The 16396-nt window shown below is 38.1% G+C and overlaps 1 long non-coding RNA gene across 1 annotated transcript; it reads right to left on the bottom strand.

Annotated features, from left to right (window-relative positions):
- Positions 1–742: 742 nt before the first annotated feature.
- LOC146684477 (uncharacterized) lies at positions 743–3944 on the bottom strand. The gene is made up of 4 exons (XR_014917180.1): positions 3867–3944; positions 3342–3419; positions 1452–1488; positions 743–825 (listed from the first exon to the last, which is right to left on the bottom strand). It is a non-coding gene; the product is annotated as an uncharacterized LOC146684477 (long non-coding RNA).
- Between the last annotated feature and the right edge of the window lie 12452 nt (positions 3945–16396).

The raw sequence follows: 16396 nt of genomic DNA, 5'->3' as shown, positions 1-16396 counted from the left end.
GTATTTGTATAGCGCTTTACACATTCAGTCATCCAGACACATTCACACACTGGTGATGGCAGCTACATTGCAGCCACAGCCACCCTGGGGCGCACTGACAGAGGCGAGGCTGCCGGACACTGGTGCCACCGGGCCCTCTGACCACCACCAGTAGGCAACGGGTGAAGTGTCTTGCCCAAGGACACAACGACCGAGACTGTCGGAGCCAGGGCTCGAACCGGCAACCTTCTGATTACAAGACAAACTGCCAGCTCTTGAGCCATGATTGCCCCAATTAAATAAGTAAGGTTGGTTTGAGAGAATGTGACAAGCATGACCTGTAATCTAGCAAAACATTCAGCAGTGTAGTAGGTTACTTTGTAACGAGTTAGGGTACTCTACTTTTTTTGAAAAATGTACATTAACGTGTTAGCTTTTTGCATTACATAATTTGTATTTTTGTTATTTTTCTAAAAAAAAAAAGTAATTTTTTATTTCATGACTTTATCTCAAAAAGAAACTAAATCTTGACTTCAGCCTGGCTTTTGGGCCACCTGCAGCATAGCCATAGTGCTGTGATATGCCTGTGCCCTGCTCCTGACCTGTGTGTGTTTGTGTGTGAGGGTTTTCTAAAGAGAGGGTATTTTGTTTGTACAATTTGTTAGCTGCTAGGGTATTAAATTGTATTTAAAGAAATCCATAGCATTTTATCTTACTGGCAGAATTTAAGTAATGCAAAAATACACTTACATGACATGTCTAAAAGAATTTTGGGTCCTCCTCCCACAGGTATACAGGAAGGGCACGAAGTACTGCAGTGCGTTTCACGTTGATATCAGGTGCCTCCTAAAAAGGGAAAAGAAAAGTTCATTTAACGCAAAGTTTTCAGGTGTCATTCTTTGGGGAGAATACATGTTTATGAAACTGCATGACATCAGACTCTACTAAATTTTGGAGACTTTTCTTTTAAGATACAACCTTTCTGTCTCTTGTGACAGAGAGTCTGTTTCTTAATCATTTGACAAAAACCCTACACAGTATTTTAAAATAGTGTTCTCCAGATCAGAGCTGTAATCTATATAGAACATGGGGTTCAAAGCAAGGAAAAATTGTGTGTTTATCAGTGAAACTTTTAATTTGTGTTAATTTTATCATTATCAATATATGAAATCTTCACCTTAAGGGACTTAATGAATGGTTTCTTCTAAAAATTAGAAATGATTGAGTCATTTCACATCATATGAAAATATTAATTTTTAATACAAATTTGCCCCTACAAAAATGGAAACTCAGTAACAAAGCTAATGGAGATTCTCTAAACACGAGCGAATATCACAGTAAAATTGTTGATTGTGATTTACACATTGGATGTATCCTCAGTGATTTGGTACAATTATACAACATTTTATAAGAACTGAACAACTGATGAAACAACTTACTTATGTGACCACATATGAAGTGTTATAACTTACCACAAAAGGTGAACTGTGCCACTGACCCTTGGTAGAGCTGCACATGATAAAAAAAAAAAAAAGCATTATAAATACTAACACAGCTATTAATAATTAGGGGTACATTTAAGATGTTAATGTCACAAAATAAAATAGACTGGTAGAAAGAAGTACAAGGAAATGGTAATGGGGGGAGCCATGAAAATAGATCTTTTCAACATGAGAGGAACTACCAGACCCCTGTCATCAACGAGTGCCCAGTGGAGAGAATGGACAGCTTCAAATACCTCGGAGTTCACATCACGCAGGACCTGTCATGGTCCTGTCACATCAACACCGTGGTGAAAAAGGCCCGTCAGCGTCTCTACCACCTCAGACGCTTGAGAGACTTCCAACTGCCCTCCAAGGTGCTCAGGAACTTTTACTCCTGCACCATAGAGAGCATCCTGACGGGAAACATCTTAACCTGGTTCGGGAACAGCACCGTGCAGGACAGACGAGCTCTACAGAGGGTTGTGCGGTCAGCTGAGCGCACCATCCGCTCCGAGCTCCCTGACCTGCACTCAATCTACAGCAGGCGGTGCTGGACCAAGGCCAGGAAGATCGTGAAGGACCTCAGCCATCCCAACAACAGACTGTTCTCTCTGTTGAGGTCAGGAAAGCGATTCCGCTCCCTGAAGACCAACACAGAGAGACTGAGGAGGAGCTTCTTCCCGCAGGCGATACGGTCTCTCAATCACACCACCACACAGTACTGACCCACACATACAGTTCTTACACACACTGGACATTCTGGACATTGTTTCACTTCATTACTTAAATCACGCTGCTGTTATTGTGTATATGCTGCTGTTATTGTGTATATATTTATTTATATTTCTTCATACATTCTTATATAGTTCTATATTGTGTATTTTGTTGTACAGTTATTTTATTTTCAACTTTAATTTATATATTTTATCTTATTCTCCCAGTTAAATTTACCCTTCATTCTAATTTGTGTTGTACAGTTATTTCATTTTTAACCTTAATTTATATTTTATTCCTTCCTAGTTAAATTTACCCTTTTTAATTTTTCATATTTATTTCCTATCTTAATCATAGCCTTTTCCTTTTTTGTTTTCTTTAGGTCACGAGCAGTTGTCCAAGCATTTCACTACATATCGTACTGTGTATGACTGTGTACGTGACAAATAAAATTTGAATTTGAATTTGAATTTATTTGATTCGGTGTGACAAAGCCAGGGCATGATTTTTTTTTAAAAAACAGGTTGTCACGGTCCTGGGTCAGTGACCCAGTGTTTTGAGTTTCTTGTGCCTCTGAGTTTTTTGTATTATGTTCTTAGTTCTCTTTGTTGTCCCAGCTTGTTCTTTAGTGTAGTGTCTTAGTTTGGTGTTCTTGTATTCTGTTTAGTTCTGAGTATTTGGTAGCTGCCCTCTGTGTTTCTTAGTTGCTCTGTCTCCCCTAGTCTAGTTTGCATCTGTGCTAATTCCTGTTCTACTTTGAAGGTCTGTGTCTCATGTGAGTGTATCCTACTTTGCTCCCTTGTCTCGTCAGTTCTGATTTCTCCCAGCTGTGCTCTCCTTCTGTGTCTCATTCCCCTCGTTACTTCACTTTGTATTTAAACCCTGTGTTTCTCTGAGTCAGTGCTGCGTCGTCCCTCAAGCTGTGTGTTTCCTCCTGTGCCTCTCTGCAAGGTGTGAGTTTATATTTTCCCAGTTTAGTTTTGTATGCTCGTTTTCTGTGACCAGCAATTAAAGATGTGATTTTGAGTTCATCCCCTGAGTCTGAGTCCTGCATTTTGGGTCCAACTCCTGCCTGCCGCACAGCGATTCATGACACAGGTCTTTTAACCTAAAAATGTTTAATGGCCATGAAGAAAGGACTCTTCAATAGATCTTTCAACTCACCTGTGTTTACTGTCTCCACCTGAAATTAATTGCAGTCTGAATTTTTTTTCTTCTGTCTTTTGGTCTTCGGTCTTCAGCCTTGGAAGAAAAAATAAAAATATTGAAAACCTTATTAGCACACTAAATATACAACACCTTGCTATATTTCAATTGTTTTAGATAGAAGTTGCCACTGCTAGCTAAGTCACTTTTGAATGATGCTAATGAGAAGAAAAAAAAAACCCTGCCGAACAATGAGGCTGCTGTTGTAAAAACGCCAACTTTCTTGCGTTGGCAAGGGGTCGTTGAAATATCACTAAGACCCTTTCTTTGTGTGATTCTTCGTAAAACTGTTTTAATCGGTTAAAACTGTAAAACTGACGACATAATCTATGTTTGAAAAAGAGCGCGAACAACTATTCATCACCTGGGTCTGTGCTTTTAACACAACAGCGCATTCGAAAACAAGTTATTGGCTGCAACATATTAATATACTTGCTTTTTTACGGAAAAAAATAAACATAACGAAGGTTCCGTTTTACTTACAAGTTTCTCCAAATGTGTTCTCCAGTCGCTCGAGAAGGGCAGCCATATTGAACAGAATTTTCTGTCAACGTCGTTCAGGTTAGAGAGAAAAGGTCATGACGTCATGACATGCGGAGCTCGGAAAAAAAACATTTACTCAAAAATCATAATTAAGAAAGCAGTATTTACTCTTAACTTCTAAGCCATGTACAATTATAACTGTTTGAATCGTTAACCGAACAGAAAAGTTTTAAGTTGTTTTAACTATGTGAGGAGTTTCAATTGTTATATCCAGAAACTTTATAAGTCAGGTAGACTGTTGGGGTTTACAGTGCATGTGTGTCCGAGTCTTCTATCAAAAGTTACAGCTATTTATATGAAGTTGTACAAAAATGCTTTCTTTCGCCAACACAGTGCGTTTCTCACTGTTACATGCATTTGAATGGGGAACTCGCCCGAAACAAAGTATAGGTTTTCATTATGTGAATAACTTGAAAATCTTAGCTCACAGAGCTTTAAAACCCGTTTTCCCAGCACGGGGACATTGAGTTCTATAAGATAAAGCCATAAACATGTGTGTCCGAGTCTTCTATCAAAAGTTACAGCGATTTATATGAAGTTGTACAAAAACGCTTTCTTTCGCCAAGACAGTGAGTTTCTCACTGTTACATGCATTTGAATGGGGAACTCGCCTGAAACAAAGTATAAGTTTTCATTATGTGAATAACTTTAAAATCTTAGCTCACACAGCTTTAAAACCCGTTTTCCCAGCACGGGGACATTGAGTTCTATAAGATAAAGCCATAAACATGTGTGTCCGAGTCTTCTATCAAAAAGTTACAGCTATTTATATGAAGTTGTACAAAAACGCTTTCTTTCGCCAACACAGTGCGTTTCTCACTGTTACATGCATTTGAATGGGGAACTCGCCCGAAACAAAGTATAGGTTTTCATTATGTGAATAACTTTAAAATCTTAGCTCAAACAGCTGCAAAACCTGTTTTCCCAGCACGGAGACATTGAGTTCTATAATATAAGGCCATAAACATGTTTGTCTGAGTCTTCTATCAAAAGTTACAGCTATTTCTATGAAGTTGTACAAAAACGCTTTCTTTCGCCAAGACAGTGCGTTTCTCACTGTTACATGCATTTGAATGGGGAACTCGACCGAAACAAAGTATAGGTTTTCATTATGTGAATAACTTGGAAATCTTAGCTCAAACACCTGCAAAACCTGTTTTCCCAGCACGGAGACCTTGAGTTCTATAATATAAGGCCATAAACATGTTTGTCTGAGTCTTCTATCAAAAGTTACAGCTATTTCTATGAAGTTGTACAAAAACGCTTTCTTTCGCCAAGACAGTGCGTTTCTCACTGTTACATGCATTTGAATGGGGAACTCGACCGAAACAAAGTATAGGTTTTCATTATGTGAATAACTTGGAAATCTTAGCTCAAACAGCTGCAAAACCTGTTTTCCCATCACGGAGACCTTGAGTTCTATAATATAAGGCCATAAACATGTTTGTCTGAGTCTTCTATCAAAAGTTACAGCTATTTCTATGAAGTTGTACAAAAACGCTTTCTTTCGCCAAGACAGTGCGTTTCTCACTGTTACATGCATTTGAATGGGGAACTCGACCGAAACAAAGTATAGGTTTTCATTATGTGAATAACTTGGAAATCTTAGCTCAAACAGCTGCAAAACCTGTTTTCCCAGCACAGGAACCTTGAGTTCTATAAGATAAAGCCATAAACATGTGTATCCGAGGCTTCTATCAAAAGTTACAGCTATTCATATGAAGTTGTACAAAAACGCTTTCTTTCGCCAAGACAGTGCGTTTCTCACTGTTACATGCATTTGAATGGGGAACTCGACTGAAACAAAGTATAGGTTTTCATTATGTGAATAACTTGGAAATCTTAGCTCAAACAGCTGCAAAACCTGTTTTCCCAGCACGGGGACCTTGAGTTCTATAATATAAGGCCATAAACATGTTTGTCTGAGTCTTCTATCAAAAGTTACAGCTATTTCTATGAAGTTGTACAAAAACGCTTAATTTCGCCAAGACAGTGCGTTTCTCACTGTTACATGCATTTGAATGGGGAACTCGACTGAAACAAAGTATAGGTTTTCATTATGTGAATAACTTGGAAATCTTAGCTCAAACAGCTGCAAAACCTGTTTTCCCAGCACGGGAACCTTGAGTTCTATAAGATAAAGCCATAAACATGTGTATCCGAGGCTTCTATCAAAAGTTACAGCTATTCATATGAAGTTGTACAAAAACGCTTTCTTTCGCCAAGACAGTGCGTTTCTCACTGTTACATGCATTTGAATGGGGAACTCGACTGAAACAAAGTATAGGTTTTCATTATGTGAATAACTTGGAAATCTTAGCTCAAACAGCTGCAAAACCTGTTTTCCCAGCACGGGGACCTTGAGTTCTATAATATAAGGGCATAAACATGTTTGTCTGAGTCTTCTATCAAAAGTTACAGCTATTTATATGAAGTTGTACAAAAACGCTTAATTTCGCCAAGACAGTGCGTTTCTCACTGTTACATGCATTTGAATGGGGAACTCGACTGAAACAAAGTATAGGTTTTCATTATGTGAATAACTTGGAAATCTTAGCTCAAACAGCTGCAAAACCTGTTTTCCCAGCACGGGAACCTTGAGTTCTATAAGATAAAGCCATAAACATGTGTATCCGAGTCTTCTATCAAAAGTTACAGCTATTCATATGAAGTTGTACAAAAACGCTTTCTTTCGCCAAGACAGTGCGTTTCTCACTGTTACATGCATTTGAATGGGGAACTCGACCGAAACAAAGTATAGGTTTTCATTATGTGAATAACTTGGAAATCTTAGCTCAAACAGCTGCAAAACCTGTTTTCCCAGCACGGAGACCTTGAGTTCTATAATATAAGGCCATAAACATGTTTGTCTGAGTCTTCTATCAAAAGTTACAGCTATTTCTATGAAGTTGTACAAAAACGCTTTCTTTCGCCAAGACAGTGCGTTTCTCACTGTTACATGCATTTGAATGGGGAACGCGACTGAAACAAAGTATAGGTTTTCATTATGTGAATAACTTGGAAATCTTAGCTCAAACAGCTGCAAAACCTGTTTTCCCAGCACGGGGACCTTGAGTTCTATAATATAAGGCCATAAACATGTTTGTCTGAGTCTTCTATCAAAAGTTACAGCTATTTCTATGAAGTTGTACAAAAACGCTTAATTTCGCCAAGACAGTGCGTTTCTCACTGTTACATGCATTTGAATGGGGAACTCGACTGAAACAAAGTATAGGTTTTCATTATGTGAATAACTTGGAAATCTTAGCTCAAACAGCTGCAAAACCTGTTTTCCCAGCACGGGGACCTTGAGTTCTATAAGATAAAGCCATAAACATGTTTGTCTGAGTCTTCTATCAAAAGTTACAGCTATTCATATGAAGTTGTACAAAAACGCTTTCTTTCGCCAAGACAGTGCGTTTCTCACTGTTACATGCATTTGAATGGGGAACTCGACCGAAACAAAGTATAGGTTTTCATTATGTGAATAACTTGGAAATCTTAGCTCAAACAGCTGCAAAACCTGTTTGCCCAGCACGGAGACCTTGAGTTCTATAATATAAGGCCATAAACATGTTTGTCTGAGTCTTCTATCAAAAGTTACAGCTATTTCTATGAAGTTGTACAAAAACGCTTAATTTCGCCAAGACAGTGCGTTTCTCACTGTTACATGCATTTGAATGGGGAACTCGACTGAAACAAAGTATAGGTTTTCATTATGTGAATAACTTGGAAATCTTAGCTCAAACAGCTGCAAAACCTGTTTTCCCAGCACGGGAACCTTGAGTTCTATAAGATAAAGCCATAAACATGTGTATCCGAGTCTTCTATCAAAAGTTACAGCTATTCATATGAAGTTGTACAAAAACGCTTTCTTTCGCCAAGACAGTGCGTTTCTCACTGTTACATGCATTTGAATGGGGAACTCCACCGAAACAAAGTATAGGTTTTCATTATGTGAATAACTTGGAAATCTTAGCTCAAACACCTGCAAAACCTGTTTTCCCAGCACGGGAACCTTGAGTTCTATAATATAAGGCCATAAACATGTTTGTCTGAGTCTTCTATCAAAAGTTACAGCTATTTCTATGAAGTTGTACAAAAACGCTTAATTTCGCCAAGACAGTGCGTTTCTCACTGTTACATGCATTTGAATGGGGAACTCGACCGAAACAAAGTATAGGTTTTCATTATGTGAATAACTTGGAAATCTTAGCTCAAACAGCTGCAAAACCTGTTTTCCCAGCACGGAGACCTTGAGTTCTATAATATAAGGCCATAAACATGTTTGTCTGAGTCTTCTATCAAAAGTTACAGCTATTTCTATGAAGTTGTACAAAAACGCTTTCTTTCGCCAAGACAGTGCGTTTCTCACTGTTACATGCATTTGAATGGGGAACTCGACCGAAACAAAGTATAGGTTTTCATTATGTGAATAACTTGGAAATCTTAGCTCAAACAGCTGCAAAACCTGTTTTCCCAGCACAGGAACCTTGAGTTCTATAAGATAAAGCCATAAACATGTGTATCCGAGGCTTCTATCAAAAGTTACAGCTATTCATATGAAGTTGTACAAAAACGCTTTCTTTCGCCAAGACAGTGCGTTTCTCACTGTTACATGCATTTGAATGGGGAACTCGACTGAAACAAAGTATAGGTTTTCATTATGTGAATAACTTGGAAATCTTAGCTCAAACAGCTGCAAAACCTGTTTTCCCAGCACGGGGACCTTGAGTTCTATAATATAAGGGCATAAACATGTTTGTCTGAGTCTTCTATCAAAAGTTACAGCTATTTCTATGAAGTTGTACAAAAACGCTTAATTTCGCCAAGACAGTGCGTTTCTCACTGTTACATGCATTTGAATGGGGAACTCGACTGAAACAAAGTATAGGTTTTCATTATGTGAATAACTTGGAAATCTTAGCTCAAACAGCTGCAAAACCTGTTTTCCCAGCACGGGAACCTTGAGTTCTATAAGATAAAGCCATAAACATGTGTATCCGAGGCTTCTATCAAAAGTTACAGCTATTCATATGAAGTTGTACAAAAACGCTTTCTTTCGCCAAGACAGTGCGTTTCTCACTGTTACATGCATTTGAATGGGGAACTCGACTGAAACAAAGTATAGGTTTTCATTATGTGAATAACTTGGAAATCTTAGCTCAAACAGCTGCAAAACCTGTTTTCCCAGCACAGGAACCTTGAGTTCTATAAGATAAAGCCATAAACATGTGTATCCGAGGCTTCTATCAAAAGTTACAGCTATTCATATTAAGTTGTACAAAAACGCTTTCTTTCGCCAAGACAGTGCGTTTCTCACTGTTACATGCATTTGAATGGGGAACTCGACTGAAACAAAGTATAGGTTTTCATTATGTGAATAACTTGGAAATCTTAGCTCAAACAGCTGCAAAACCTGTTTTCCCAGCACGGGGACCTTGAGTTCTATAATATAAGGCCATAAACATGTTTGTCTGAGTCTTCTATCAAAAGTTACAGCTATTTCTATGAAGTTGTACAAAAACGCTTAATTTCGCCAAGACAGTGCGTTTCTCACTGTTACATGCATTTGAATGGGGAACTCGACTGAAACAAAGTATAGGTTTTCATTATGTGAATAACTTGGAAATCTTAGCTCAAACAGCTGCAAAACCTGTTTTCCCAGCACGGGAACCTTGAGTTCTATAAGATAAAGCCATAAACATGTGTATCCGAGTCTTCTATCAAAAGTTACAGCTATTCATATGAAGTTGTACAAAAACGCTTTCTTTCGCCAAGACAGTGCGTTTCTCACTGTTACATGCATTTGAATGGGGAACTCGACCGAAACAAAGTATAGGTTTTCATTATGTGAATAACTTGGAAATCTTAGCTCAAACAGCTGCAAAACCTGTTTTCCCAGCACGGGGACCTTGAGTTCTATAATATAAGGCCATAAACATGTTTGTCTGAGTCTTCTATCAAAAGTTACAGCTATTTCTATGAAGTTGTACAAAAACGCTTTCTTTCGCCAAGACAATGCGTTTCTCACTGTTACATGCATTTGAATGGGGAACTCGACTGAAACAAAGTATAGGTTTTCATTATGTGAATAACTTGGAAATCTTAGCTCAAACAGCTGCAAAACCTGTTTTCCCAGCACGGGAACCTTGAGTTCTATAAGATAAAGCCATAAACATGTGTATCCGAGTCTTCTATCAAAAGTTACAGCTATTCATATGAAGTTGTACAAAAACGCTTTCTTTCGCCAAGACAGTGCGTTTCTCACTGTTACATGCATTTGAATGGGGAACTCGACTGAAACAAAGTATAGGTTTTCATTATGTGAATAACTTGGAAATCTTAGCTCAAACAGCTGCAAAACCTGTTTTCCCAGCACGGGGACCTTGAGTTCTATAATATAAGGCCATAAACATGTTTGTCTGAGTCTTCTATCAAAAGTTACAGCTATTTCTATGAAGTTGTACAAAAACGCTTAATTTCGCCAAGACAGTGCGTTTCTCACTGTTACATGCATTTGAATGGGGAACTCGACTGAAACAAAGTATAGGTTTTCATTATGTGAATAACTTGGAAATCTTAGCTCAAACAGCTGCAAAACCTGTTTTCCCAGCACGGAGACCTTGAGTTCTATAAGATAAAGCCATAAACATGTGTATCCGAGTCTTCTATCAAAAGTTACAGCTATTCATATGAAGTTGTACAAAAACGCTTTCTTTCGCCAAGACAGTGCGTTTCTCACTGTTACATGCATTTGAATGGGGAACTCGACCGAAACAAAGTATAGGTTTTCATTATGTGAATAACTTGGAAATCTTAGCTCAAACAGCTGCAAAACCTGTTTTCCCAGCACGGAGACCTTGAGTTCTATAATATAAGGCCATAAACATGTGTGTCTGAGTCTTCTATCAAAAGTTACAGCTATTTCTATGAAGTTGTACAAAAACGCTTTCTTTCGCCAAGACAGTGCGTTTCTCACTGTTACATGCATTTGAATGGGGAACTCGACTGAAACAAAGTATAGGTTTTCATTATGTGAATAACTTGGAAATCTTAGCTCAAACAGCTGCAAAACCTGTTTTCCCAGCACGGGGACCTTGAGTTCTATAATATAAGGCCATAAACATGTTTGTCTGAGTCTTCTATCAAAAGTTACAGCTATTCATATTAAGTTGTACAAAAACGCTTTCTTTCGCCAAGACAGTGCGTTTCTCACTGTTACATGCATTTGAATGGGGAACTCGACTGAAACAAAGTATAGGTTTTCATTATGTGAATAACTTGGAAATCTTAGCTCAAACAGCTGCAAAACCTGTTTTCCCAGCACGGGAACCTTGAGTTCTATAAGATAAAGCCATAAACATGTGTATCCGAGTCTTCTATCAAAAGTTACAGCTATTCATATGAAGTTGTACAAAAACGCTTTCTTTCGCCAAGACAGTGCGTTTCTCACTGTTACATGCATTTGAATGGGGAACTCGACCGAAACAAAGTATAGGTTTTCATTATGTGAATAACTTGGAAATCTTAGCTCAAACAGCTGCAAAACCTGTTTTCCCAGCACGGGGACCTTGAGTTCTATAATATAAGGCCATAAACATGTTTGTCTGAGTCTTCTATCAAAAGTTACAGCTATTTCTATGAAGTTGTACAAAAACGCTTTCTTTCGCCAAGACAATGCGTTTCTCACTGTTACATGCATTTGAATGGGGAACTCGACTGAAACAAAGTATAGGTTTTCATTATGTGAATAACTTGGAAATCTTAGCTCAAACAGCTGCAAAACCTGTTTTCCCAGCACGGGAACCTTGAGTTCTATAAGATAAAGCCATAAACATGTGTATCCGAGTCTTCTATCAAAAGTTACAGCTATTCATATGAAGTTGTACAAAAACGCTTTCTTTCGCCAAGACAGTGCGTTTCTCACTGTTACATGCATTTGAATGGGGAACTCGACTGAAACAAAGTATAGGTTTTCATTATGTGAATAACTTGGAAATCTTAGCTCAAACAGCTGCAAAACCTGTTTTCCCAGCACGGGGACCTTGAGTTCTATAATATAAGGCCATAAACATGTTTGTCTGAGTCTTCTATCAAAAGTTACAGCTATTTCTATGAAGTTGTACAAAAATGCTTAATTTCGCCAAGACAGTGCGTTTCTCACTGTTACATGCATTTGAATGGGGAACTCGACCGAAACAAAGTATAGGTTTTCATTATGTGAATAACTTGGAAATCTTAGCTCAAACAGCTGCAAAACCTGTTTTCCCAGCACGGAGACCTTGAGTTCTATAATATAAGGCCATAAACATGTTTGTCTGAGTCTTCTATCAAAAGTTACAGCTATTTCTATGAAGTTGTACAAAAACGCTTTCTTTCGCCAAGACAGTGCGTTTCTCACTGTTACATGCATTTGAATGGGGAACTCGACCGAAACAAAGTATAGGTTTTCATTATGTGAATAACTTGGAAATCTTAGCTCAAACAGCTGCAAAACCTGTTTTCCCAGCACGGAGACCTTGAGTTCTATAATATAAGGCCATAAACATGTTTGACTGAGTCTTCTATCAAAAGTTACAGCTATTTCTATGAAGTTGTACAAAAACGCTTTCTTTCGCCAAGACAGTGCGTTTCTCACTGTTACATGCATTTGAATGGGGAACTCGACCGAAACAAAGTATAGGTTTTCATTATGTGAATAACTTGGAAATCTTAGCTCAAACAGCTGCAAAACCTGTTTTCTCAGCACGGGGACCTTGAGTTCTATAATATAAGGCCATAAACATGTTTGTCTGAGTCTTCTATCAAAAGTTACAGCTATTTCTATGAAGTTGTACAAAAACGCTTTCTTTCGCCAAGACAGTGCGTTTCTCACTGTTACATGCATTTGAATGGGGAACTCGACCGAAACAAAGTATAGGTTTTCATTATGTGAATAACTTGGAAATCTTAGCTCAAACAGCTGCAAAACCTGTTTTCCCAGCACGGGGACCTTGAGTTCTATAATATAAGGCCATAAACACGTTTGTCTGAGTCTTCTATCAAAAGTTACAGCTATTTCTATGAAGTTGTACAAAAACGCTTAATTTCGCCAAGACAGTGCGTTTCTCACTGTTACATGCATTTGAATGGGGAACTCGACTGAAACAAAGTATAGGTTTTCATTATGTGAATAACTTGGAAATCTTAGCTCAAACAGCTGCAAAACCTGTTTTCCCAGCACGGGAACCTTGAGTTCTATAAGATAAAGCCATAAACATGTGTATCCGAGGCTTCTATCAAAAGTTACAGCTATTCATATGAAGTTGTACAAAAACGCTTTCTTTCGCCAAGACAGTGCGTTTCTCACTGTTACATGCATTTGAATGGGGAACTCGACTGAAACAAAGTATAGGTTTTCATTATGTGAATAACTTGGAAATCTTAGCTCAAACAGCTGCAAAACCTGTTTGCCCAGCACGGGGATATTGAGTTCTATAAGATAAAGCCATAAACATGTTTGTCTGAGTCTTCTATCAAAAGTTACAGCGATTTATATGAAGTTGTTCAAAAACGCTTTATTTCGCCAAGACAATGCGTTTCTCACTGTTACATGCATTTGAATGGGAAACTCGCCTGAAACAAAGTATAGGTTTTCATTATGTGAATAATTTTAAAATCTTAGCTCAAACGGCTGCAAAACCTGTTTGCCCAAGCACGGGGATATTGAGTTCTATAAGATAAAGCCATAAACATGTTTGTCTGAGTCTTCTATCAAAAGTTACAGCTATTTATATGAAGTTGTACAAAAACGCTTTCTTTCGCCAAGACAGTGCGTTTCTCACTGTTACATGCATTTGAATGGGGAACTCGACCGAAACAAAGTATAGGTTTTCATTATGTGAATAACTTGGAAATCTTAGCTCAAACAGCTGCAAAACCTGTTTTCCCAGCACGGAGACCTTGAGTTCTATAATATAAGGCCATAAACATGTTTGTCTGAGTCTTCTATCAAAAGTTACAGCTATTTCTATGAAGTTGTACAAAAACGCTTTCTTTCGCCAAGACAGTGCGTTTCTCACTGTTACATGCATTTGAATGGGGAACTCGACCGAAACAAAGTATAGGTTTTCATTATGTGAATAACTTGGAAATCTTAGCTCAAACAGCTGCAAAACCTGTTTTCCCAGCACGGAGACCTTGAGTTCTATAATATAAGGCCATAAACATGTTTGTCTGAGTCTTCTATCAAAAGTTACAGCTATTTCTATGAAGTTGTACAAAAACGCTTTCTTTCGCCAAGACAGTGCGTTTCTCACTGTTACATGCATTTGAATGGGGAACTCGACTGAAACAAAGTATAGGTTTTCATTATGTGAATAACTTGGAAATCTTAGCTCAAACAGCTGCAAAACCTGTTTTCCCAGCACAGGAACCTTGAGTTCTATAAGATAAAGCCATAAACATGTGTATCCGAGGCTTCTATCAAAAGTTACAGCTATTCATATTAAGTTGTACAAAAACGCTTTCTTTCGCCAAGACAGTGCGTTTCTCACTGTTACATGCATTTGAATGGGGAACTCGACTGAAACAAAGTATAGGTTTTCATTATGTGAATAACTTGGAAATCTTAGCTCAAACAGCTGCAAAACCTGTTTTCCCAGCACGGGGACCTTGAGTTCTATAATATAAGGCCATAAACATGTTTGTCTGAGTCTTCTATCAAAAGTTACAGCTATTTCTATGAAGTTGTACAAAAACGCTTAATTTCGCCAAGACAGTGCGTTTCTCACTGTTACATGCATTTGAATGGGGAACTCGACTGAAACAAAGTATAGGTTTTCATTATGTGAATAACTTGGAAATCTTAGCTCAAACAGCTGCAAAACCTGTTTTCCCAGCACGGGAACCTTGAGTTCTATAAGATAAAGCCATAAACATGTGTATCTGAGGCTTCTATCAAAAGTTACAGCTATTCATATGAAGTTGTACAAAAAACGCTTTCTTTCGCCAAGACAGTGCGTTTCTCACTGTTACATGCATTTGAATGGGGAACTCGACTGAAACAAAGTATAGGTTTTCATTATGTGAATAACTTGGAAATCTTAGCTCAAACAGCTGCAAAACCTGTTTTCCCAGCACGGGGACCTTGAGTTCTATAATATAAGGCCATAAACATGTTTGTCTGAGTCTTCTATCAAAAGTTACAGCTATTTCTATGAAGTTGTACAAAAACGCTTAATTTCGCCAAGACAGTGCGTTTCTCACTGTTACATGCATTTGAATGGGGAACTCGACTGAAACAAAGTATAGGTTTTCATTATGTGAATAACTTGGAAATCTTAACTCAAACAGCTGCAAAACCTGTTTTCACAGCACGGAGACCTTGAGTTCTATAAGATAAAGCCATAAACATGTGTATCCGAGTCTTCTATCAAAAGTTACAGCTATTCATATGAAGTTGTACAAAAACGCTTTCTTTCGCCAAGACAGTGCGTTTCTCACTGTTACATGCATTTGAATGGGGAACTCGACCGAAACAAAGTATAGGTTTTCATTATGTGAATAACTTGGAAATCTTAGCTCAAACAGCTGCAAAACCTGTTTTCCCAGCACGGAGACCTTGAGTTCTATAATATAAGGCCATAAACATGTTTGTCTGAGTCTTCTATCAAAAGTTACAGCTATTTCTATGAAGTTGTACAAAAACGCTTTCTTTCGCCAAGACAGTGCGTTTCTCACTGTTACATGCATTTGAATGGGGAACTCGACTGAAACAAAGTATAGGTTTTCATTATGTGAATAACTTGGAAATCTTAGCTCAAACAGCTGCAAAACCTGTTTTCCCAGCACGGGGACCTTGAGTTCTATAATATAAGGCCATAAACATGTTTGTCTGAGTCTTCTATCAAAAGTTACAGCTATTTCTATGAAGTTGTACAAAAACGCTTAATTTCGCCAAGACAGTGCGTTTCTCACTGTTACATGCATTTGAATGGGGAACTCGACTGAAACAAAGTATAGGTTTTCATTATGTGAATAACTTGGAAATCTTAGCTCAAACAGCTGCAAAACCTGTTTTCCCAGCACGGGAACCTTGAGTTCTATAAGATAAAGCCATAAACATGTGTATCCGAGTCTTCTATCAAAAGTTACAGCTATTCATATGAAGTTGTACAAAAACGCTTTCTTTCGCCAAGACAGTGCGTTTCTCACTGTTACATGCATTTGAATGGGGAACTCGACCGAAACAAAGTATAGGTTTTCATTATGTGAATAACTTGGAAATCTTAGCTCAAACAGCTGCAAAACCTGTTTTCCCAGCACGGGGACCTTGAGTTCTATAATATAAGGCCATAAACATGTTTGTCTGAGTCTTCTATCAAAAGTTACAGCTATTTCTATGAAGTTGTACAAAAACGCTTAATTTCGCCAAGACAGTGCGTTTCTCACTGTTACATGCATTTGAATGGGGAACTCGACTGAAA

This window comes from Copadichromis virginalis, linkage group LG20, assembly GCF_057382275.1.
Source record: "Copadichromis virginalis isolate Kocher_CV1m ecotype Utaka linkage group LG20, C_Virginalis_male_GT1.1, whole genome shotgun sequence".
NCBI classification, from domain to species: domain Eukaryota; kingdom Metazoa; phylum Chordata; class Actinopteri; order Cichliformes; family Cichlidae; genus Copadichromis; species Copadichromis virginalis.
This window is presented reverse-complemented; position numbering and strand designations above follow the sequence as displayed.